Source organism: Rhinolophus ferrumequinum, chromosome 14 (assembly GCF_004115265.2).
Source record: "Rhinolophus ferrumequinum isolate MPI-CBG mRhiFer1 chromosome 14, mRhiFer1_v1.p, whole genome shotgun sequence".
In the NCBI taxonomy this organism is placed as follows: domain Eukaryota; kingdom Metazoa; phylum Chordata; class Mammalia; order Chiroptera; family Rhinolophidae; genus Rhinolophus; species Rhinolophus ferrumequinum.
In genome coordinates this window covers 29,225,665-29,249,144 of record NC_046297.1, presented here as the reverse complement: position 1 = coordinate 29,249,144, position 23,480 = coordinate 29,225,665, and the positions used below count along the sequence as shown (strand labels likewise).

Here is a 23,480-nt window from a genome sequence, read left to right as displayed (position 1 = left end):
TGAAACATGGATGTACCAAAACGAACCTGAAACAAATCATCAAAGTGCACAATGGAAGTCAGCCAATTCTCCACAACCAAAATCAAGAGTCAAAACGATGTTGCTAAACATTTTTGATATCAGAGGGATTATTCATTATGAATTTGTACCAACTGGATAAGCAGATAATCAAGTTTACTATTTGGAAGTGCTGAAAATGCTGAGTGAAAAAATTAGACAAAAACCACCTGAACTTTTCGACAACAATTCATGGCTCTTGCATCACAACAATGCACCAGCTCACATAGCACTGTCTGTGAGGGAATTTTTCGCCATTAAACAAATAACTGTATTGGAACAACCTCCCTACTCACCTGTTCTGGCCCCCAATGACTTTTTCTTTACCCAAAGATAAAAGAAATATTGAAAGGAAATATTTGATGTCATTCAGGACATTATGCGCAATATGATGACAGCTCTGATGGCTATTTCAGAAAAAGTTCCAAAATTGTTTTGAAGGGCGAAGTAGGTGCTGGCATCAGTGCATAGCTTCCCAAGGGGAGTACTTCAAAGGTAACTATAGTGATATTAAGCAATAAGGTACATAGCACTTTTTCTAGGATTTGTTCACGAACGAATTTGTTGTATGCACGCACCCCTTTTTCTGAGGATCCTCAGGCTTAGCTGAGAGACATGATGGATTAGCTGATGGGATCCACAGCCACACACCAAGGGCTAGCCAAAAGTCAGCAGAGAGATAAAAATAAATTTGTTCTCACATTAGGCAGGAAATCAGGATGACAGAAACAACTATGATGCCAGGGAGTATGCCACGCATGTGGAACTACCATTCCTGGTTCAAGCTCAACCCTGCCTCTGATTGGCTGGTTCTTCAGTAAATGTTGATCACGTGCTCCTTCCCCTAGAAAATCAGGAAATACTTTCAGAATGTATGTTTGAGGATGACATTAAATAATGAACATGAAAACGGACTGGAGACCAGAAGGCTGTAGAAATGTTGGATATTATCTGGACCAGATAAAGGGAGGCACCAGGCAACCAGTTTAGGGCATATTTGGTATTTAGGAAATCTGCACTAATTTAAATTAGCAAATTCTCTCCTGATAACAACAGCCATACCTCTTACTATTTAGTGATAAGAAGGAACATATATATAGGGCATTTTGTGACCATCTTAGAAGTAAAATTGGGATATTTTACAGCTTATTTTCTTTCTATAAACACAAGCACTGCATTTATTTGATGCACTCCTGCAGGGAAGGCATGCTTAGAAGTCTATGAGCATCAGAGAAAATAGGAACAGGGAATACATAAAGGCAGTTCTGTTCAAAAGATCACCCAACACATCAGAGGTGGCACAGCAAGAGGGAGTACCAATCATGCTCAAACCCTTGTCTACATTGAACTAAACTCCACAGTCCTGTTGCAAAAGGGAAATGGTGAGGGCTGTATCAGAATCAGCTGGAATGGTGCTCTGTTCATGGAAGTTTAGATTGTCCTTGGAGGTTCTCATTAAATAACAATTTTTTTTTTACCAACTATTAACCCCAAAAGTGCTTCAAAATATAGTTGTTTATATGAAACTCGGCATTTTACTACTAAAGCTGGCATTATTTTAAAAAGCGAAAACTTACAGATCTTATGCAAAGCCAAAAATAGGAAATGGGAGTACTTTCACTGTGTACTGTTGCTGGCATCATGAGGTTTTTATACATCAGTTACTCTTTTTGTTGCATTTGTCCTTTAGCCATAGCCTTGCTAGTAAAAGGGAAACATTGAAATGAACCATTTTTAATCTACATAAGGAATGACTTGATTATCTATTACCTGTTTATACTGATATGTAAACCCACAATAATAAAGTAAGTTTTAATATATGCACCATACACATCAACAATTCAAACAAAATATTTTTAAATAGATATTTAAAAACTTGAAATCCAGAATGAAAAGATTCACTTTAGAATTTAATCAAAATAAAATCTCTACACTGGCTCAGTTTTCTTTAAATGCAAGATTCTCTGACCACTAAAAGGGGACAATGTTTAAGTTCGTGGATTAAGTTGAAATTACAGAATTCCCAATGAATTTATTTTTAAAATATTTCTTAAATTACCATTTACATATAATATTATATTAGTTTCTGGTGTACAACATAGTGATTAGACATTTATATAACTTACAAGATCACCCCAATAAATCTAGTATCCATCAGATACTATGCATAGTTATTACAATATTATTGACTATATTCCCTATGCTATACCCTACATCTCCATGACTGTTCTGTAACAACCAATCTGTATTTCTTAATCTCTTCCTCTTTTTCAATGATCCCCCAAACCCCATCCTGTCTGGAAATCATCAAAATGTTCTCCATAACTCTGAGTTTTTTTCTGTTCTGTTTGTTCATTTAGTTTATTTTTTAGATACCACATATAAGTGAAATCATATAGTATTTGTATTTTTCTGTCTGACTTATTTCACTTGGCATCCTACCTTCTAGGTCCATCCATGTTATTGCAGATAGCAAGATTTCATTCTTTTTTATGGCTCAGTAATATTCCATTGCATATATTCCATTGTACCACCTCTTCTTTATCCATTCATCCATTGATGGATACTTAGGTTACTTCCTTATCTTGGCTATTGTAAATAATGCTGCAATGAACATATAGATGCATATGTCTTTTCAAATTAGTGTTCTGGGTTTCTTCATATAAACACTCAGAAGTGGAATTACTTGGTTCTTCTTTGTCTCTTTTTAAACTACAAACTTTTGTTTTAAAGTCTGTTTTGTCTGGCATAAGTATTGCTACTTCAGATTTTTTTTCATGAAATGTCTTTTTGCATCCCTTTACTTTCATTTGGTGTGTGTCTTTCAATCTGAAGTGAGTCTCTTGTAGGCAGCACATGTAAGGGTCTTGTTTTCTCATCTATTCAGCGTCCTTATGTTTTTTGATTGGAGCATTTAATTCATTTACATTTAAACTAATAGTTGATACTTATGTAGTTATTGCATTTTATTATTCATATTTTTTTATCTTTTTTTCTTCTTCTTCTTAAAAAACTCCCTTTAACATTTCTTGTAATACTGGTTTGGTAGTGATGAACTCCTTTAGCTTTTTCTTGTCAAGGAAGCTCTCTTTGTCTTTTGATTCTAAATGATAGTTTTGCTGGGTAGAGAGTAATCTTGGTTGTAAGTTCTTACTTTTCATCACTTTGAAAATTTTGTGCCAATACTTTCTTTTTTATTATTATTATTATTTTTTAAATTTATTGGGGTGACAATTGTTAGTAAAATTACACAGATTTCAGGTGTGCAATTCTGTATCACATCATCTATAAATTACATTGTGTGTTCACCACCCAGAGTCAGTTCTCCTTCCATCACCATATATATGATCCCCCGTACCCTCATCTCCCACCCCCCAACCCCCTTACCCTCTGGTAACCACTAAATTACGTTCCTCAGATTAATTTTCAAACCCCGTGGCCATCCTGTGGTCACCCACTGCCCTCCAATCCCCTCCCCCTCCCCCTACCCCCACCCCCCCGCCCATCTAGCAACCCTCAGTTTTTCCTCTTTGTCTCCAAAACTGTTTCTGATTAGTTCATTCACTTATTCTTTTCTTTAGATTCCACATATAAGTGAGATCATATGGTACTTATCTTTCTCTGTCTGACTTATTTCAATTAACATAATGTTCTCTAGGTCCATCCATGTTGTTGCAAATGGTAAGATTTCTTTCTTCTTTATGGCTGCGTAATACTCCATTGTATAAATGTACCACAGTTTCTTAATCCAGTCATCTACCGATGGGCATTTTGGTTGTTTCCATGTCTTGGCTATTGTGTATAGTGCTGCAATAAACATAGGAGTGCATAAAGATTTTTGAATTGGAGTTTTGGATTTCTCCGGATAGATACCTAGGAGTGGAATTGCTGGATCATAGGGTAGTTCCATTTTCAGATTTTTGAGATACCTCCATACTGTTTTCCATAGTGGCTGCACCAATCTGCAATCCCACCAACAGTGCACAAGCGTTCCCTTTTCTCCACATCCGTGCCAGCACTTGTTGTTCGTTGATTTATTGATGATAGCCATTTTGACTGGGGTGAGGTGGTATCTCATTGTGGTTTCTATTTGCATTTCTCTGATGGTTAGTGAGGTTGAGCATTTCTTCATATGTCTGTTTGCCATCTGTATGTCCTTTTTAGAAAAATGTCTCTTCAAGTCCTCTGCCCATTTTTTAATTGGGTCGTTTGTTTTTTTGGAGTTAAGTTGAGTGAGTTTTTCATAGATTTGTGATATTAATCCCTTATCAGATATATCATTGGCAAATATCTTTTCCCATTCAGTAGGATACCGTTTTGTTTTATTGATGGATTCCTTTGCTATGAAAAAACTTTTTAGTTTGAGATAATCCCACATGTTTATTTTTTCTCTTACTTCCCTCGCACGAGGGGATATATCAGTAAAAATCTTACTCCGGGTAATGTCTGAGAAGTTTCTTCCTATATTTTCTTCTAGGTATTTTATGGTTGCAGATCTTACCTTTAAGTCTTTAAGTCATTTTGAATTTATTTTTGTACATGGTGTAAGAAGTTGGTCCAGCTTCATTTTTTTGCATGTGTCTGTCCAGGTTTCTCAGCACCATTTATTGAATAGACTGTCCTTACTCCATCGTACATTCTTGCTTCCATTGTCGTAGATTAAATGGCCATATAGGCATGGATTTATTTCTGGACTCTCTAGTCTGTTCCATTGATCTATGTGTCTGTTTTTATGCCAGTACCATGCTGTTTTGATTACTGTAGCCTTGTAGTATAATTTGAAGTCAGGTATTGTTATACCTCCCACTTTGTTCTTATTTCTAAAGATTGCCTTTGCTATTTGGGGTCTTTTATGGTCCCATATAAATTTTAGGATTATATGTTCTATTTCTGTGAAAAACGACGTTGGTAGTTTGATAGGAATTGCGTTGAATATGTATATTGCCTTAGGCAGTATGGACATTTTAACTATATTAATTCTTCCTATCCATGAACATAATATGTGTTTCCATCTATTTATATCTTCCTTCATTCCTTTCTTCAGTGTCTTATAATTTTCTGAGTACAGATCTTTTACTTCTTTGGTTAAATTTATTCCCAGGTATTTTATAATCTTTGGAGCGATTGTAAATGAGATTGTTTTTTTAATTTCTCCTTCTGATGTTTTATTATTGGTATATACAAATGCAACTGATTTCTGAATATTAATTTTGTATCCTGCTACTTTACTAAATTCATCTATCAGCTCTAATAGCTTCTTGGTGGAGTCTTTAGGGTTCTCTATATATAGTATCATATCATCTGCATACAGTGATAATTTTACTTCCTTCTTACCAATTTGGATGCCTTTTATTTCTTTTTCTTGTCTGATGGCTGTGGCTAGAACTTCCAGCACTATGTTGAATAGAAGCGGAGATAGTGGGCAACCTTGCCTTGTTCCTGATCTTAGGTGGAATGGTTTTAGCTTTTTCCCATTGAGTATGAAGTTCGCTGTGGGTTTGTCATATATGGCCTTTATTATGTTGAGATATGATCCCTCTATTCCCACTTTCTTAAGGGTTTTATCATAAATGGCTGTTGTATTTTATCAAATGCTTTTTCTGCATCTATTGATATGATCATGTGATTTTTATTTTTCATTTGTTAATGTGGTGTATCACATTAATTGATTTGCGGATGTTGAACTACCCTTGCATACCAGGGATGAATCCCACTTGATCATGGTGTCGTGCGGGGTGTCCAGCGGGGTCTCTGGTCCCACTGCCCACACAAGAACGCAGGACATGGTGAGGCCAAAAAGGAACACCCACGGAGCCATAGGTAGGGGAGTCATACCACTATACTCTCACTGGCGGCTGGGTTGGAGACACAGGAACCAGGAACAACACAATTCTCAACCCTCACTGTGCCGCCTGCAGACTCAGCCACCATCTTCTTGCTAGTTCCCCCTTTTTCTTTTTGCTACTAGCCTAGCCACGGAAGTTATATTCATGGCTAATGGCTCACTGGTTACAGCTGACGGCCAACCAGCCACAGCTGCTGGCCATTTGATCACAGTCGATGGCCATTTACTACCTGAGCCAGCACCTTTCTATGTGAGGCCGAGAGCCTGGAAACTGCTTTTTGGGGCTCTGTCCCCACACATGGTGTATGATCTTTTTAATGTATTGCTGAATTCTGTTCGCTAATATTTTGTTGAGGATTTTTGCATCTATGTTCCTTAGAGATATCGGCCTGTACTTTTCTTTTTTTGTGGTGTCTTTGTCTGATTTTGGGATCAGGGTGATAGTGGCTTCGTAAAAAGTGTTTGGGAGTCTTCCCTCCTTCTGGATTTCTTGGAAGAGCTTGAGGAGAATAGGTGATAATTCTTTTTTGAACGTTTGTAAAATTCACCTGTAAAGCCATCTGGTCCAGGGCTTTTGTTTGTTGGGAGATTGTTGATTACTGATTCAATTTCCGTGGTGGTAATCAGTCTATTCAGGTTTTCTGCTTCTTCTTGAGTTAGCTTGGAAGGTTGTACGCCTCTAGAAAATTGTCCATTTCTTTCACATTGTCAAATTTGTTGACATATAGTTGTTCATAGCAATTTTTAAAATTTTTTTGTATTCCTGTGGTGTCTGTTGTCACTTCTCCTCTTTCATTTCTGATTTTATTAATTTGGGTCCTCTCTCCCTTTTTTTAATGAGTCTGGCTAAAGGTTTGTCGATTTTGTTTATCTTCTCTAAGAACCAACCCTTGGATTCATTGATCTTTTGTATTGTTTTTCTGGTTTCTACTTCATTTATTTCTGCTCTGATCTTTATTATCTCCTCCCTTGTGCTCCCTTTGGGATTATTTTGCTGTTCTTTTTCCAAATCCCTTAAGTGTGAAGATAAACTGTTGATTAGTGATGTTTCTTGTTTCTTTAGGTAGGCCTGCAAAGCTATGAATTTCCCTCTTAGGACTGCTTTCGCGGCATCCCATAGATTTTGGGTCGTCGTGTTTTCATTTTCTTTTGTCTCGAGATATCTTTTGACTTCTTCCTTGATCTCCTGCTTGACCCATTCATTATTTAGTAATAAGTTATTCAGCCTCCATGAATTGGTGTGTCTTCCAGTTTTTTTCCTGTAGTTCATTTCTAATTTCATAGCATTGTGATCAGAGAAGACAATTGGTATGAGTCCAATTTTCTTAAATTTATCAAGACTTGTTTTGTGGCCTAACATATGGTCTATCTTGGAAAATGTTCCATGTGTGCTTGAGAAAAAAGTGTATTTTGCAGCATTGGGGTGAAATGTTCTGAAAATATCGATTAAATCAAAGTGGTCCAATGTATCATTTAAGGCTGTTGTTTCCATATTGATTTTCTGTCTGGAAGACCTGTCCCTTGTTGTCAGAGGTGTGTTGAAGTCCCCTACTATGATAGAGTTACTGTTGATCCCTGTCTTTATGTCAGTCAGTACCTGTTTTATATATTTTATATATAGGTGCTTATTTTATATAGGTGCTCCTATGTTGGGTGCATAGATGTTTACTAGGGTTATGTCCTCTTGTCGGATCGATCCCTTTATTATTATATAGTGCCCACCTTTGTCTTTTAATATGTTCTTCATTTTAAAGTCTATTTTGTCAGAATAAGTATTGCAACTCCAGCTTTTTTCTCATTTCCATTTGCATGAAATATCTTACTCCAACCCTTCACTTTCAGCCTGTGTGTGTCTTTTGTTCACTTGTTGTGAAACTTGGCTCTGGCCACCGCAGGGCTTTCTGCTGTGTGAGGGTTGACCACTTAAATGTGGTTTGGCATCTATGGGCTCTTGTGCCTCCAGAGAATTCCCTCTGGGCGTGTGACTTGTAGGTCAAACCTAGTAGTACTCTGGTTTGGTCTGGAGTTGGCCTCTGGATATGTTGAATCTTGTGCATCTTAAGCTGTGCCCTGGTAGGGCAATTTCAGAGCAAAGCAAATCATCAAGCACAACAACAACAAGAACAACAAAGAAAAAAATCAAATACATTCACATGTAAAAACACCCGATAACCCCCACTCGACACAGGCAAAGATATAAAAGATATAAAGACAAAACAAAACAAAGCAAAACAAAAAGCAGCGGCAGTCTTGGTTTAAGCCCACCAAGTAATGTCCAGGTTGTCCTCTGCTGTACCAAAGAGCTCCCTGCTTATTGCGCAGGCAGAGCCGGTCACCTGGTGCTCAGAGTGTTTTTGGGACTGTAGATTTAAATGTATGTGCCTGAGGGGTCTGGATGATAATTTTTACAAAGTCAGTGCAGTTTCTTCCCTTGCCTGCACATATGCACACTGAGAGTAGCACCACCAGCCCCGTGTCCAGTACTGCTGAGTCTTAGGGCTTGTGTGTATGGGGAGGGGGAGGGCGGGTGGGAAATTTCTGAGCTGCTGAAAGCCCAGAGCTGCATCTGTTGCTTACTGCTGATCCCTGGGAGTGCCTCCGCAGTTGCACTTGCCCCGCCCTATGCAGGCCAGAAAGGGTGGGAGCTGGTGATGGAGAGGTCTTCTCTCTCCCAGCCCAGCCACGTCTCATGCTTCCCGCAGGCCAGAAAAGGTCGTGGCTGGGGGTGGAGGTGTATCTTCTCTCTTAGCCCAGCCAAAATCACACTCTTCCCAGCCTCTTCCCTGGGTCAGAGCTGCCTGTCAGTCTTCTCAGAGCCTGAGCAGTACTAAGTCTCCTCTGTAATCTGACACTACCCCTCAATTCAGGGGCCAATTTAAGTCTCTGGAAGGGCGGGCGTAGTATTGGAAGTGGGGGGTGGGGCCCAGGTATGGAGTCTGTGTTCTTTGTCCGCCCTAGGGCCCATTAGCTTCCCCTCTCTCCCCCCCCCCCCCCCCCCCCCCCTCCCCTTTCCCCTTTCCCCTCCCCCCTCCCCACCTCCCCCCTTCCCCCCTGTGTCGGGAGAGATGAGCTGTGGGACGCGGAGAAAGAGCCCACCTCCTGGGATTTGTGTTCTCTCTTCGGCCCTGGGATCCCGTGTGTCTTTGGAACTGCAGGTGCCACCACGGTTTTTGCCGCCGCTGCCTGGGATTCTGCCGCAGGAACACGCGGTTTTACTCCACTCCCTTCCTTCTTTCCCTGCTCGCCCAATTAGCGCACCGTCAAGTAATCCTTCCACGAGTCTCTTAGCTGTTCTGGGTGATGAGAAAAGAGTTCGTTGATGGGTTATATGTCCCATTTGTAATAAGATCCGGAGGAGAACTCAGAAAGTGCACCCCGCTGCTGCCATTCCTATATCTCAATCTAGTTGTAATTTTGATGTGGTCATGGGAGGAGGTGAGAATAGCGTTTACCTGCTCTGCCATCATGACCAGAAGTTTGCCAAATGAATGTCAGACAGCATAAACCCATCACTGAGTATTTCTTTACTGATCAGCATTGATTTATTCAAGTAGACCTTATACTGAATCACTCTACTTACTGAGATTTACTGGTATCCTCTAATTTTCCAAGTACCTGCTAGTCAACATTATACTTCCTAATCCTAGCAATACCCACATCCCCAGCCACAACAGGCAGCTTCTCAAAGCATCATCTCCATCTTGAGAAAACCAATCTGTTAATGCCATAGTGATTATAAAACAATGCTTGATGCTTATTCAGTGATTTAGCTTTTCTCCCTAAATCATCAATAGTAGTTGTCTTGCTAGCCATATCCTCTAAAATCAGTATTAGTCACATGTTATTTCATGGATCCCCAGGTCTGAACTTAATGATGCGCAGGTCTGCTTCAGGGGAATCCAAAAGACACATGAATTGTTAAGTTTCACTACCACAGAATCAACTGACACAATTTCCTACATGCTTGATACTTTGGGGAAAAAACAGAAACAACATCAGCCTGTGTACCTTGCCCTATTTCCTACCTTGACTCTTGAACAGTGATGTGTCTGCAATCAGAGCTTTAATAAGAAACTCTAAATTTGCCAAAGGAAAAATTTGACCTTAATCAGGAATTGACTTCACCAGGGATGAATCAAGAAGAAAAATGTATTTGATTCCTTCTAAGCTATTCCTAAATAAAGTAAGGTCAAATGCGTAAAGTCAATATTATTAAAGTAAAGAATCTCTTGGCTCTAACTCTTCAAGTGTAACTAAACTGTGTGTATGGCTAAAAGGAAACAGAAGACCATTAACGCTATTTCTATTCAGTATAAATCACAGTGTGGTATGTAAAAGAGAAAGAGAAGGTCTAACTGATCTTGAGGCTGAATTGCCACCAAGACCTAAAGGCCAGAAAATTGTGGGAAACTCATTATCTAAAAATTCAAATCATACTTTGACATGTCAAATAATATCATTATAACTAACGGTCTAGCTAGGACTTTTTATTGTTTAATATTATGTCTTTTTAGCACAGGACATGATATCATCTAACACAGTACAATACAGTTCAAGGCAGGCAGATGCTTAAAAACAATAGAATTTAAAAAATAGAAAACTGATTTCCAAACTTTCAAGGACATCGGTGGAAAGTACAGTTGAATATAAGCTAAAAAAACTGATGAGAATTTGATGTACTTTTTGAAAACATTATTAAGATTATTATTTTTGTCAAGGAGAAAACACTTCTTCCCCTAAAACAGGAAGGGAGGGTAGATGTAATTGCTTAGGGTAGGAGGAAAACAGCTAATAATTTAGAAACTTCACATAGGATAACCTGTATTTTCTTTTTGAAGCAGGAGACAAGTCTATGTTCTTAGGGATGTGACACTCACAGAGTATTGTAATGAAAAAACAAACACAACAATATGTTTCACAAATTATCAAGAATAAAAATTTCCCCACCATGAGTTACTAAATTAAAATGAGGGATTTTTGTTTTGTTTTTGTTATGAAGTGTGTTCTAAGGCAGACTCTCAAAATATCACGTTCATGTTCATAGATAGTCATGTGAATATCCTAAAATCAGTATTCTGTGAAAGTGGGAAAGATGATGGTGGCTCCTCCCTTTGTTTATTCTCTTTCATAATGTCATGGATAATGCAGTTAACATATGTCTGGTGAAGTGGATTTATGGATTAAATTATCTGGTTTTTATTAAACTAGTCCTGAAAAACAGGACAAGTAGGTTAAAGTCATTCCCCATGGAAAGGCTGATTTCAGGGTAATACTAATATGGAGGGCACAAGCCAACAACAAGAGAATAGCAGAGCTGCCCCCTGTCCCTCTCCCACCAAGCTCTCCCATCAACAATGTGATGAAGTATAGTCATTCATGATCTAGTCAGATCTGCAAGAAGCTAGCCACAAAGAAATACAAATTTATTAATTAGAAAGATTATTTGATTTATGAGATTACAAATGAATCCTTGAAGAGGAAATCTTAACTAAGTGTGTACTTTGATTTAAAATATAAACTAATGATAGAATGATCAATAAGATAATTAAAAATAAGTATGTAGATAGGATATAGTGAAAAACATTTACAATGAAAAATTATTTAAAGCTGTGAATGCTCAACATAGTACTTTATGAATTTTTAATGAACTTAGAAGTATTTGTAAGTCTTGCTTGGGGTTTCTTCCTTAATAGTAAAACAAAAATAAAATGCCAAATAGCTTTGGGGAAATACTTGGTCTTCCTTCTATTGTAAAAAAATGTTGAACTAATACATGGAATAGAATATATGAACAATATATAAATCATTTCTTCTTCAGCAAACACTACTAGAAGATGCATTTAAAAAGTTATGTTGATTTAAAGCCTTAAAAGAGTGAATCCTGTTACTTAGTTGGGAAATTTGCTATACCATTTTGCTATATAGATTAGTTAGGATAGGCAATCTGTAACATACAACCCAAATTTGCCAATGTTGTAAACAAGGAAGATCTATATCTAACTCATCCAATGTCTACCAAAGGTCCTCTTGGTAGACAGACACTCCTTTACTGGGTGTCTGTCTTTCAAGGATTAACCACAGAGACTCAGGCTCCTAAAATCATGTGCCCTCATCATACAGAGTCCTTTGCTTTCAGCTGCATAGAGGCACAACCAAACAGAAGATCAAGAGAGTTGTGTGGCCAGGCTTGAATGCAACCCCTCTCATTTCTTTTCATGTCCCATTGGCCAGAACCCAGTAATGTTGTCCCATCTTGACGCAAGACTGTCATTATAACCTTTAGTTACAATGGTATATGACTAGGAGGGAAATTAAAGGTATGTTTCAAACTGTCATGATATATTTCTAATGTGTCGAATCATATGGTATTTGATCACTTCTGTTTCAAGAACCAAATTTTGTGAGCCTCTAAAGAGCAGGTATGCCAAAGAAAGTATATTCTAACACAAAGAAGGTAGTAAACAAACAAATAAACAAAATATTTTATTGAATATTGGTGAAGATTTGACCAAATTTAAAAAAAAATGACAAAATGACAAAAAAAACAAAAATGACTAAGGCAATAGCAATAGCACCAGACATAAAATGAATCTATTGCATAATTCATTGCAAAGTACTTCAATAAATTAAATTCAAAGTGAACAAAGTCAATAATGTAGTTGATTTTACAAAAACATATAAAATTTTATGAAAACTTGATAATAATTCATAATGAGAGGGGGCAGTGATTCAAACCCTCTGTGCCACACTGATGTTTACTGATTAGAGCATGGCACAGTATACAAAAGCTTTCAAATGTCAGAATGAGTTGTGAGTCTTTTTTCTTTTTTTTTACTAAAAGACAAGCATTCAAAATCTGTTGATGTTTTCTGTGATATGTAGCTCTCATCTAATAGACACTTGTGCTACTGTCAGCAATGGTAAATGAGCAAGAAAAATTCAATAACACACTGTTGATAAAAACTCTTAGGAAATTTGGAATAGAAGACAACTTCCTAAACTGATATAGGACATCTATGAAAAATCTACAGCCAACATCATACTTAATGGTGAAATACTGGGCACATTCCTGCAAACACAGGGAACAAAGCAAGGATTTCTACTTTTACCACTTCTCTTCAACATTATGCTGAAAGTGGTAAAAGTAGAAATCCTTGCTTTGTTCCCTGTTTTGGAGGGAATGTGCCTAATGTTTCACCATTGAAGGAAGAGAAAGAAAGAAGGTATGCAGTTTGGAAAAGAAGATGTAAAACTTCCTTTTCTTGTAGACTAATGATCATTAACGTAGAATATCTTAAGTAATATAAAAAAAATGAATAGAAGTAATATATGAGTTTAGCACAGTTCCAGTGTGGAAGATAAATATACAAATATCAGTTATATTTTTGTACTATCAAAGAACAATTGCAATATTAAACATTGAATTCTCATATTAGCATAAGTATCAAAAATACTTATGAATACATGTAACAAAAGATGCTCAGATATTTGCACTTAAAACCTCAAATCAATGCTGAGAGAAACTAATGAAGACCTAAATAAATGGAGAGATATACCATGTCCATGGAGCAAAAAAAAAAAAAAAAAAAAAAAATCAATGTTGTTAAGATGTCAATTCTACCCATATTGTTATATGAGTATGATACAACCCCAATCAAAATCTCAGCAAGATTTTATTTGGAAATTGACAAGCTTATTTAAAATTCAGATGAAATGAAAAGGATGTTAATTAACCAAACAATCTTTAAAAAGAACATTGTTAAAGAACTTAACACTACCTGTTTTGAAGATTCACTATAAAAAACTGTAGAAGTCAACACAGTGTAATATTGGAATAAGGATAGACATAGTGATCTATGAAACAGAATAGGGGTCCAAAACTAAACCCACATTTATGTAACCATTTGACAAAAATGCTATTCAATGGAAAATGGATAGTCTTTTATGTAAATTGGAGAACTGTATGAAAAACAATGAACATGAACTCTTATGACACACATACACAAAAATTAACTGAAAGGACCAGAGATATAAATATAAGAGCTAAAATCATAAACCATGTAAAAAAATATACAAAAAAAAAATCCTTGTGGCTTTGAGTTAGGGAGAGATTTTTTTGGAAAGGACACAAAAAGCATGAACCATAAAAATAACATTCAACAAATTGGACTTCACCAAATTCAAAACTCTTCCTTCTCAAAAGCCAAAAGTAAAAGAATAAAAGATAAGTCACAGATTGGTATCTGATAAAAGTATTCCTTCCATGATATGTAAATACTTACACTCAAAATTAAAAAGTCATACAATCCACTAGTCAATAGGGAAATGCAAATTAAAACCACAATAAGATCCTACTCAAATGACTAAAATTAAGAAGACTGGCAATACTAAGTGATGATGAGGATTGGGTCAAATGGACTCTTCTACATTGCTGGTTTGAATGCAGAATAGTATGGTTACCATGAAAACAGTTTAGTAGTTCCTCATATAGGTAAACCTAAACTTATTACGTAACCCATGTGGGGACAGAGCCAGGAGTGCAGTTTCCAGGCTCTTGCCCTCACATGGAAAGGTGCATACTCAGGTAGTAAATGGCTATCAACTGTGATTGGATGGTCATCAGCTATGGCTAGTTGGCCATCAGCTTTAACCTGTGAGCCATTGGACACTAGTATAACTGCCATGGCTACGCTAGAAAAAAAAGGTGGGCTAGCAAAAAGATGGTGGCTGAGCCTGCAAGCGGCGCAGTGAGGGTTGAGAATTGTGTGGCTCTTGTTTCCTGTTTCTCCAACCCAGCCGCCAGCGAGAATATAGTGGTATGACTCCCCTACTTATGGCTCTGTGGGTGTTCCTTTTTGGCCTCACAATGTCCTGCGTTCTTATGTGGGGAGCGAGACCAGAGACCCCGCAGGCCATCCTGCATGACACATGGCGTAGTCGGCAGGATATGGTGGCGGCCAAAGCTAGCAAGAGTGGATTGCTGTTAACATGGCGGATTGCAGCTAGCAAGTGAGGTTGGTTGTCAGAGAGAAGTGGATGGCAGGTTGCGGATAGTGTGGCTCCTGCTTCCTGTGTCTCCAGCCCAGCTGCCAGCAAGAATATAGTGGTATGACTCCCCTATCTATGGCTCCGTGGGTGTTACTTTTTGGCCTCACCATGTCCTGCATTCTTATGTGGGGAGCGGGACCAGAGACCCCACATGGCACCCTGCACAACAATCCAGCAATCCTACTCCTAAGTATTTACCCAAGAAAAATAACTACATATGATCTTACTGACTTACACTTGAATGTCTATGGCAGCTTTATTAGTAATACCAAAAAATTAGAAACAGTGGACATGTGCACCAACTGGTGAATGGATGTGGTGCATGTGTACAATGGAACACCGCTTAATGATAAAATAAATGACTGATACATTCAAGAGCATGAATGCATCTCCAAAGAATCTATGCTAAGTGAAAGAAGCCAGACACAAAACAATATGATGCCATTTATATGACACTCTTGCAAAACCAAAGGAGCAGCATGTACATCAGTGTTTGCCAGAGTGATAGGGGAAGGGTTCTTTGCCAAGAGGCAGGAACGGACTTGTGGCGACAGAGTCCCAGAGAGCAGTTTCCAGGCTCTTGACCTCATGTGGAAAGGTGCTGGCTCGGGTAGTAGATGGCCATTAGCTGTGGCTAGTTGACCATCAGCTGTAACCAGTTAGCCATTAGCCACTAATATAACCACCGTGGCTAAGCTAGCACGGGCGGATTGCAGTTAGCAAGGGGTTGGTTTGTTGGCAGAGAAACAGACGGTGGATTGTGCATCATGTGGAGCCTGCTTCCTGTATCTCCAACCCAGCCGCCAGCAAGACTATAGTGGTATGGCTCCGTTGGTGTTCCTTTTTGGCCTCACCATATCTTGCGTTCTTATGCTGGGAGCTGTACCAGAGACCCCGCATGACAGGACTCTATGGAGTGACAGAACATTCTATAGCATAGTTGTTGTGGATGGTCACATGAATGTATCCATTTCAAAATCCATCAAATTATTATAAGATTGGTGATCTTAATTTTATATAAATTATATCTCAAAACTTTTAATACTAATTAGGATTTAAATGTTTTGTCATTACTACTACTGCTACTACTACTACTACTACTACTATGCCTGTTGAAGTTAAAAACATTGAAAATATTGGCATATTTATTTTCTATTACTGTGTTACAATTACCACAAATTTAGCAGCTTAAAACAATTAACACAAAGTTCTGATGGGCTCTACTGGGTTCTCTCTTCAGGGTCTCATGGGCAGAAATGAAAGTGCCAGCCATCTGGAGTCTCTAGGGAAAGATCTGCCTCCAGGCTCATTCAGGTTGTTGGCAGTATTAATTACCTCATGGTGGTAGGACTGAGGTTCTCATTTCCCTGACATGTAGCCCCATCCATCTTCAAGCCAGCAATGGCATGTGAATCCATCTTCTGCTTTGAATCTCTCTGTCTTCCTCTTCTATTTTTCCCTTCTGTTTTAAGGGCCCATATGGTTGCATTGAACCTATCTGGATAATCCAGCATAATCTCCTTTTTTGTTTTTACAGGTCCCACTCAGGGAAGAATGCACCAAACACATTGGCATTTATTTTCTTTTTCTTTTTTTTTTTTAAGCAAATGACAAAGACCCAGTTTACCAACTTTACTTTTTAAACCTAAGCTTAACATTACATATTTAAACAATTGTCAAAACTTACTACGTTGTCAAGCATTCATACACAACTAGAAAACATCCTCAATTTATATTAAATCAGAAATGTATTACCATTAATGCATTAATATTCTTCATTACTAAATACTGAAAACAACTGAAATTATTTTGGCGAAGAGTCATCTGGCAATACTAACTTTATAGCAGGCTGACACCACTTGGCTCATGTTTCAGACACAATGGAAAGCAGGTGTGTGCTGATGTTAGTGTACGGAAGTCATGGCCAACTTGGGTTACGATTAAGAACAAAGCAAAGTGCATACAGAGATTTACAACAATTTTAAAGACAAAAAATGTCTTATCATGTGGTCCCAACAATAAATCAAACCTGTATGACAACAGGGCTCTGATGAGCTGGGTATAAATACTTTAGATCAGGTATCTCATACTGAAAGTCGAGTTCGTCTGAAATCTTCAAAAACTGTTCCTGTTAGTCCTCACAGGGCATTACAGCTGACACCTCTGTGATGCACATGCGTTGAGTTACTTGTTATCCAAGCAAAGCAGCTGCTCCTTACCATTTATCATTAAGGACATTAACTGGCCATCTTCTTCAACTTGTACTCTTTCTTAGCCATTCTTGATAATTCTCTTCGTGGTGATTTTTCTGCCGTTAACAATCTTCGTGGACGTTAATACGGATTTGAAGTTGCCCATCCCACTCTCACCAAACGTCTTGGAAGAGAATGAAGTGAGGCCCCCGTGACCCAGTGACCTGAAGGAAGTGAACCCTGTATCAAAAGAAGAAAAACCTCCTCCAAAGGATGGGAACCCACTGAAGGCGGAGAAGAACGACCCTGTGCCTCAGCTCCTGCTCCCATGGGGCCTCACTGGTTCCTAAACAAGTCCTTGAATGGGTCTTCAAACGAGTCAAATGAAAATGGGTTCCTTCCACCAAAAAATTCCCTAAAGACGTCATGTGGGTTCCAGAATGTGAAGCTAAATTCAAAAGGACTGTGAAAATGACTTCCACCTCCAACTCCACCGTTTAATCCTTCTTTGCCGTATTTGTCATAGATAGGGTTTCCAGGCGGGAATTCCTGCCTGTTCTCATGTTTTTTTTTTTTTTTTTTTTCTTTTTTCACTTTCCGGTCCTGAATCCTGAGAAAAGTTGGTCGGGAAATCAGGAAAATCGGCTCCTTGAACCCAGGTGGTTGGCAGTATTGGTGGTCACTTTGTGGAAACGATTCATATTGGAGAACAGAAAACAGTTTATAACTCGGGATTCCGGAATGGGAAAGAAAAAAAAAAATGCTGAGAATGGGCGGGAATTACCACCCAGAAATCCTAGAGACGTCCCGTTTTTTAGCATCTGACAGTACCTCATATGTTTTGGCGACTTGTTTGAATTTTCTCTCCACTTCTTCTTTATTGTCAGGATTTTTATCTGGATGCTACTTCAGTGCCAGTTTCCGGTCTGCCTTTTTGATATCCTCGGCTGAGGCGTGTCTCTGCACATCCAGGACTTCATAGTAATCTACCATGTTTTAACTGCTGTTGGAACGGGTCAGAGAATGCGGGAGCAGCAGTGAGAAGGTGCAGCCGGGCAGCAGCCCAGTCTTCTCATCTCCTGCACTGCGGCGCTGATGACAGCGGCTGCTCCTCCCACTTTCCCTTCTCCCCATAATCTCCTCATTTTAAAGTCAACTGTCATTAGTAACCTTAATGATACCTTCAATGCCTCTTTTGCCATCTAAGGTAACATATTTAAAGTCCTGGGGATTGGGGTATAAACCTTCTTGTGGATCATAATGTTGCCCCCACAGATAGCCCACTACCATTGAAAATTATAACAGCTAACAGGCATTGCTGTGAAGCCTACTCTGTACCAGACAGAGAGCTAAATGCTTCAACGTCATTGCTGAAGTTTATCTTCCCAGCTGTCATACAGACTGGGCACTATTTTTTTGGTCATTGTTCAGTGTGGAAAATGAGAATGGAAAGGTTTGTAAGTAGCCATTATCACAGCTAGTTAATGACGGGCAGACATTATATTCATATCTATCTGGTTGCAAAGCACTAAACTGACGGTGGTCATATTTAGTCACTATGTTATTTTTGTTAATTGATTTTATTTTAATCAAAAGTAACTATGGCCTCTCATCAGTCCCTCATTCAGAATTGCTTGAATTTTTCTCTCAAAATACATTGCACAGCTTTGAGTTATCTGCTTTTTTTCAATTATTTAATCAACATCTGTCTTTTTCACTAAGTGGCAAATGTCCTGAGGGAGACAGTGTATATCTGCTCAGTATTATATATCCATGTCACAACTGATGCTTGGTTCATGGTAAGGGCTCAACAGGTGGTTGTTGACTGATGGAATGAATGAATGAGAAAGTGAACAGCATATAAGTATACATCCATCTTCTGTTATTCTCTCCAAAGGCTCATCATTAGTTCCTGACTTTAAGACAATGAGAGATAACAATGAGAATATGATGCAAGCTAAAAGTATGCACTTATATCCCAGGCTTGTTGCCCCACAGATTAATTATGACATTCTATCACTGCATCTCAGGAAAGGATTGCTAGGACTTGCCACCTCTCTGTTCTTCTCCCTTGTGCAGAGAGCCCATTCTTTTATATTAATACAGGACATATTTTATCTCCTCATCATATTTAAATTAGTGAACGAATTGAGCCCTACCGCATTCTGGATTTTAGGAAGCATTGCCTGAACTAGCATGTCCCCCAGGGACTGAATTCCTTTATGGAACCACAGAGATCAAAATACGGTCTTCCCAGACTAGTACATACACCACTTTACAATGTAACTTTATACTAGGGGTGGTCAAAGCCCAGCAGGTAGGAACTGGGCATAATCCAGGAGTACCTAACATGACTCACTTGGCACATAGTGAACACCCAAAATATTGATTAAATGAATGAATGAATTCAACCAGTGCATCATGTGGTACCTGATTCCATGATTTCCTAGGATTTACTATCATAAGAAAAAGTCTTCCTCCTCGAAACAGAATGAAAGCACATCCACAAATATAAAGAAACAGTGTTGGTCAAATCCTTTCTACAATTTTGAATGTGAAATCATCTTTCTTGATTTGTCTATGTTTCTACTGCTTCAAAGCAGATGCCCTTCTGAAACCTCCTAAATGTAACCCCATGTTAACAATTACATGGAAGCAGGAAGGGTTTTTCTTTAAACATAGTTATATTTCTCAAATGCTAGACAAAGTGTGCTCTGAGTGCCTTTGTTGGCAATATTAACTCTAATGAAAGGCCATAAAACACATCACGAGAGTTTTCTCTGTCAGTCATCCCAAGCAGTGAGAACAGAACAGAACCTGTTCCAGTTACAGACTGTTTTGGGACAACTATTTGGTATGTTCTTCACCAATATGGGAGACAAGTTGAAAGAGAAGTATCCTAAATTCCTCTCGATAGCATACCACAAATCTAGAATGGGAATCACGGGGATTTGAATGACTGAAGGATAATGCAACCACTTTAAATTTGAAGGTGAAATCTTGGCTTTGCTTACATAATTTGAAATATTGAGCAAATATGAAAAGATACCATGATACATTATGTTGATATGAGGTTGTAGGTTTTGTAGGGCAAAAATGGTCAACTGCTGACGTATTCATAAGGTTCAACCTAGTGAAGAGGCTGTGAGAGTAGATGGATATCAACTTTAGTTTTGATTTTAAGAATCTGAAAGCTGGAACGACTCTTAAAGAATATGAAGTCCAATTTTCTCATTTTAAAGCTAATAGGATTAGATGTAATTGAAAGTAATTGAAACTCATATGGTTCTTGACTTTTTCTGTCTGACTTATTTCACTTAGCAAAGTAATATCAGATCCATCAATGTTGTCATGAGGGTAAATGGGGTCAAATATATGGTAATGGAAGGAGAACTGACTCTGGGTGGTGAGCATACAATGTGATATATAGATGATGTATTACAGAATTGTACACCTGAAACCCATGTAACTTTACTAACCATTGTCACCCCAATAAACTTTAATTTAAAAAAAAGAAAGTAATTGAAAATCTCCAAATATCAATGGGATAATTGAGACAGAAGCTTAGTTCATATTCCTATCCCAGAGGGCCTGGATTTGTATGAGAAATAGCACCTTCTAGTCTACATTTCCACTCTGAAGGGCTCCAAGTCCCCAATGAACCTTATAGTCTAAGATGGCTGCTGGAGCTCCTGCTATTAAATGGAGAGGAGCTGGTGAGAGAAGAGGCTTACAAGCCAGGCAGAGGCCAGGTCCTAGAAAATGGTGGAAACCATGCTGTGAGGCTTAAATATTATCTTGCAGGCATCAAGAAGGCATTTAAATATCAAGCAGAAGGAAGACAGGGCTGGGTTTGTGTTTTAGCTAAATCACTGGCAATCATTTGGATGGCTTAAAACATGAGACAGAGGACGAAGTCTGATGCAGGAGCTAGGTAAGGGCAAAGAGAATGGATAAAACAGGAGGTGCAGCAGTGGAGGTAATGAACATGACCACACTTTGTGAGACGGTAGATGAGAAGAAAAGATAAAGCTAATATACTGAAAAGGTGACACAAGATCAAGAGGGTTTTGACTTCCTTCAGGCTGTGAGTGAGTAGGTATGAGAAAATAGGTAGCCTTTTCTTTTGAACAGCTACAGAAGAAGCAGTATCTTCAGGGGAGAAGCAGATTTCAGAGAAGAAAGGTGGAGAGACGGCTTTGTGCAAAGATGGACCATGTAAGGTAAGTGTTCACAACTGAAAAGGAGTTGGTTGTGTATGGTTAAAAGGGGTTAGAGAGATCTAGACTAAGAAATAGTCTCACAAGGTGGTAAGCTTATTGGAGAAAGGCAATTCTGAGAGCTTTCTGTTCCTCTGAGTAATCAAAAACAATGGAAATGGGGAATGTGGTTATAAGAGTGTGGTCTCAATATTTGGACTGGTACAGGCCTTCTTCTGCTCAGTGTTGGCTCAGGGGGCAATTCCAGACATGGTCTGAGAGGATAAGCTTGGTTCAGTTCTGTGTAGAAGGTGTGTGACAGCTGCAGAGAGCTATGATTAGCGTTAGAATGCTAGCAGGTGCTCTGGGCTCCCTTGGAAAGGGACAGGTATCTACTGCCCCTGTGGTAGTTATGCAGATAGGGCAGTTGCCATGACCTAATTCTGGGCACCCATGACCCAGTACTGAATGGGGAGGAGCTCAGTGGGTTCTGCAGGATTTCTTGGTGAGCTCCTCAAGACCTGGAGGAGCAGCTTACTTACTCAACCCACTGACATTATTGCCATCACCATATTACTTATCACCTGCCACATCTTAATTTACAACTTTGTAAATTACATGTATGATATAAAAACCCTATCTCTAGTAAACCTTAGGCATTACTGTACTTACCAGTCAATAGATTATGGTTTTAAAAATTATATAGAAATGTGTTAACACCAGTGAATATTGAGGATATATTTTTGGAAAAGCTCTTCTTTAGTACGAAGCCCCATCTAAAGGCACTGTTATGTTCACAGGGGTTCTCCACAATGGGGTGCTGTGGGGGGGCAGGAAACTTGGGTATCATCTCTGCTCGGGTGATTTTTCCACCACTCTCCCTAACACAGATAATAGAAAGTGGATTGTGTTGTCAAACTTTAGAAGTAGAGAAAGATAGGTGATGGATACAGAGATACAAAAAGACTTAAATGTACCAAGAGAGTGAGTGAGAGTGAGAAAGGCAGAGAAAGATGATGGGGTATGGAGGGATTCACTTTATATAGGGAAGTCAAAAATGCTTTGAATAGTTGCCTTTGAGGATGGGTGGAGAATATGTAGAAGTCTGGGAGTGAGACAACTGGGTGGTTAGAGGTACTAAAAGCAGCTTGTCACTTCAGCATAACAGCCAAAGGGGAAAGTGGCAAGAGAGCAGTGGAGATTCAACTACTAAATAGTTGGCTAAAATCACGTCAGATTTCTCATCACTATCTCTACAAAATAAAATTGGTAACATTGAATTTAAATTATGTGTATAACTTTTATATTTTTCCTTTTGTTAAAGTAATTTCATAATAGATTTGTAATATACTTGGAAATCAATTCTATGATGTTATGTCCTAAACACTTCCAAATACCTTTATCATAAAAGGTCTACATTAAATAAAACACTTTCATCAATTCAAGGTCAAAGTTATTTATGGTAAAATTCCAATTAATTATAAATCAAAGGGAATATTGTTTTGCACACAAAATTAAAGGAAACATTTATAGCATTAATAGTCACTTTTATGTACTTTTTTTGGTACTAGTTTTACTTACAAAAGTATCCAGCTCAAAGTTGTTTGAATTTTGGAAAGTTCTATGATCAATTCATGCACAGCAAAATTTGTGTACAGTAGAAATTAAACAGTTTTTTTATTTTATTATTCCACTGTTGATTGATTTGATATGAGGTAACTGTTCTGGCTTAATTGCTTACTCTGAAAGAGCCCTTAGGGGAAAGATATCCTGTGTCTTCTCAACACAAGCAATTAAAAACTACAAATAGAAATTTCAATTTGCCTTGAAATGAGATTGGCCAACTTTATCAGGCCTATAGCTTGTTGCTAAAGTCTAAAAATACTAAATTCAAAAACGTCATAAGATTGTAAGGAATGCTGTAAAATTTACCAATATATTGACAAAACATGTCCTTAATAAATATCTTTCTTTCCCTGAGAAGGATTTGCAAGACCTTATAGGGAGGTTAACTCTGTAGCCCACTCTCTTAGAGAAGTGAGTTTCATATAACATTGTATTTGGAAATTTTCTGCTAAAAGAATAGCATGGAAAAAAGAACTTGGAGAGAGGGAAGAATGGGAGGAGGGCACCTCACAA

General features: G+C 38.3%; 1 pseudogene; it reads right to left on the bottom strand.

Annotated features, from left to right (window-relative positions):
- Positions 1–16,998: 16,998 nt before the first annotated feature.
- On the bottom strand, positions 16,999–18,151 carry LOC117033616 (dnaJ homolog subfamily B member 6-like; annotated as a pseudogene).
- Positions 18,152–23,480: the final 5,329 nt, after the last annotated feature.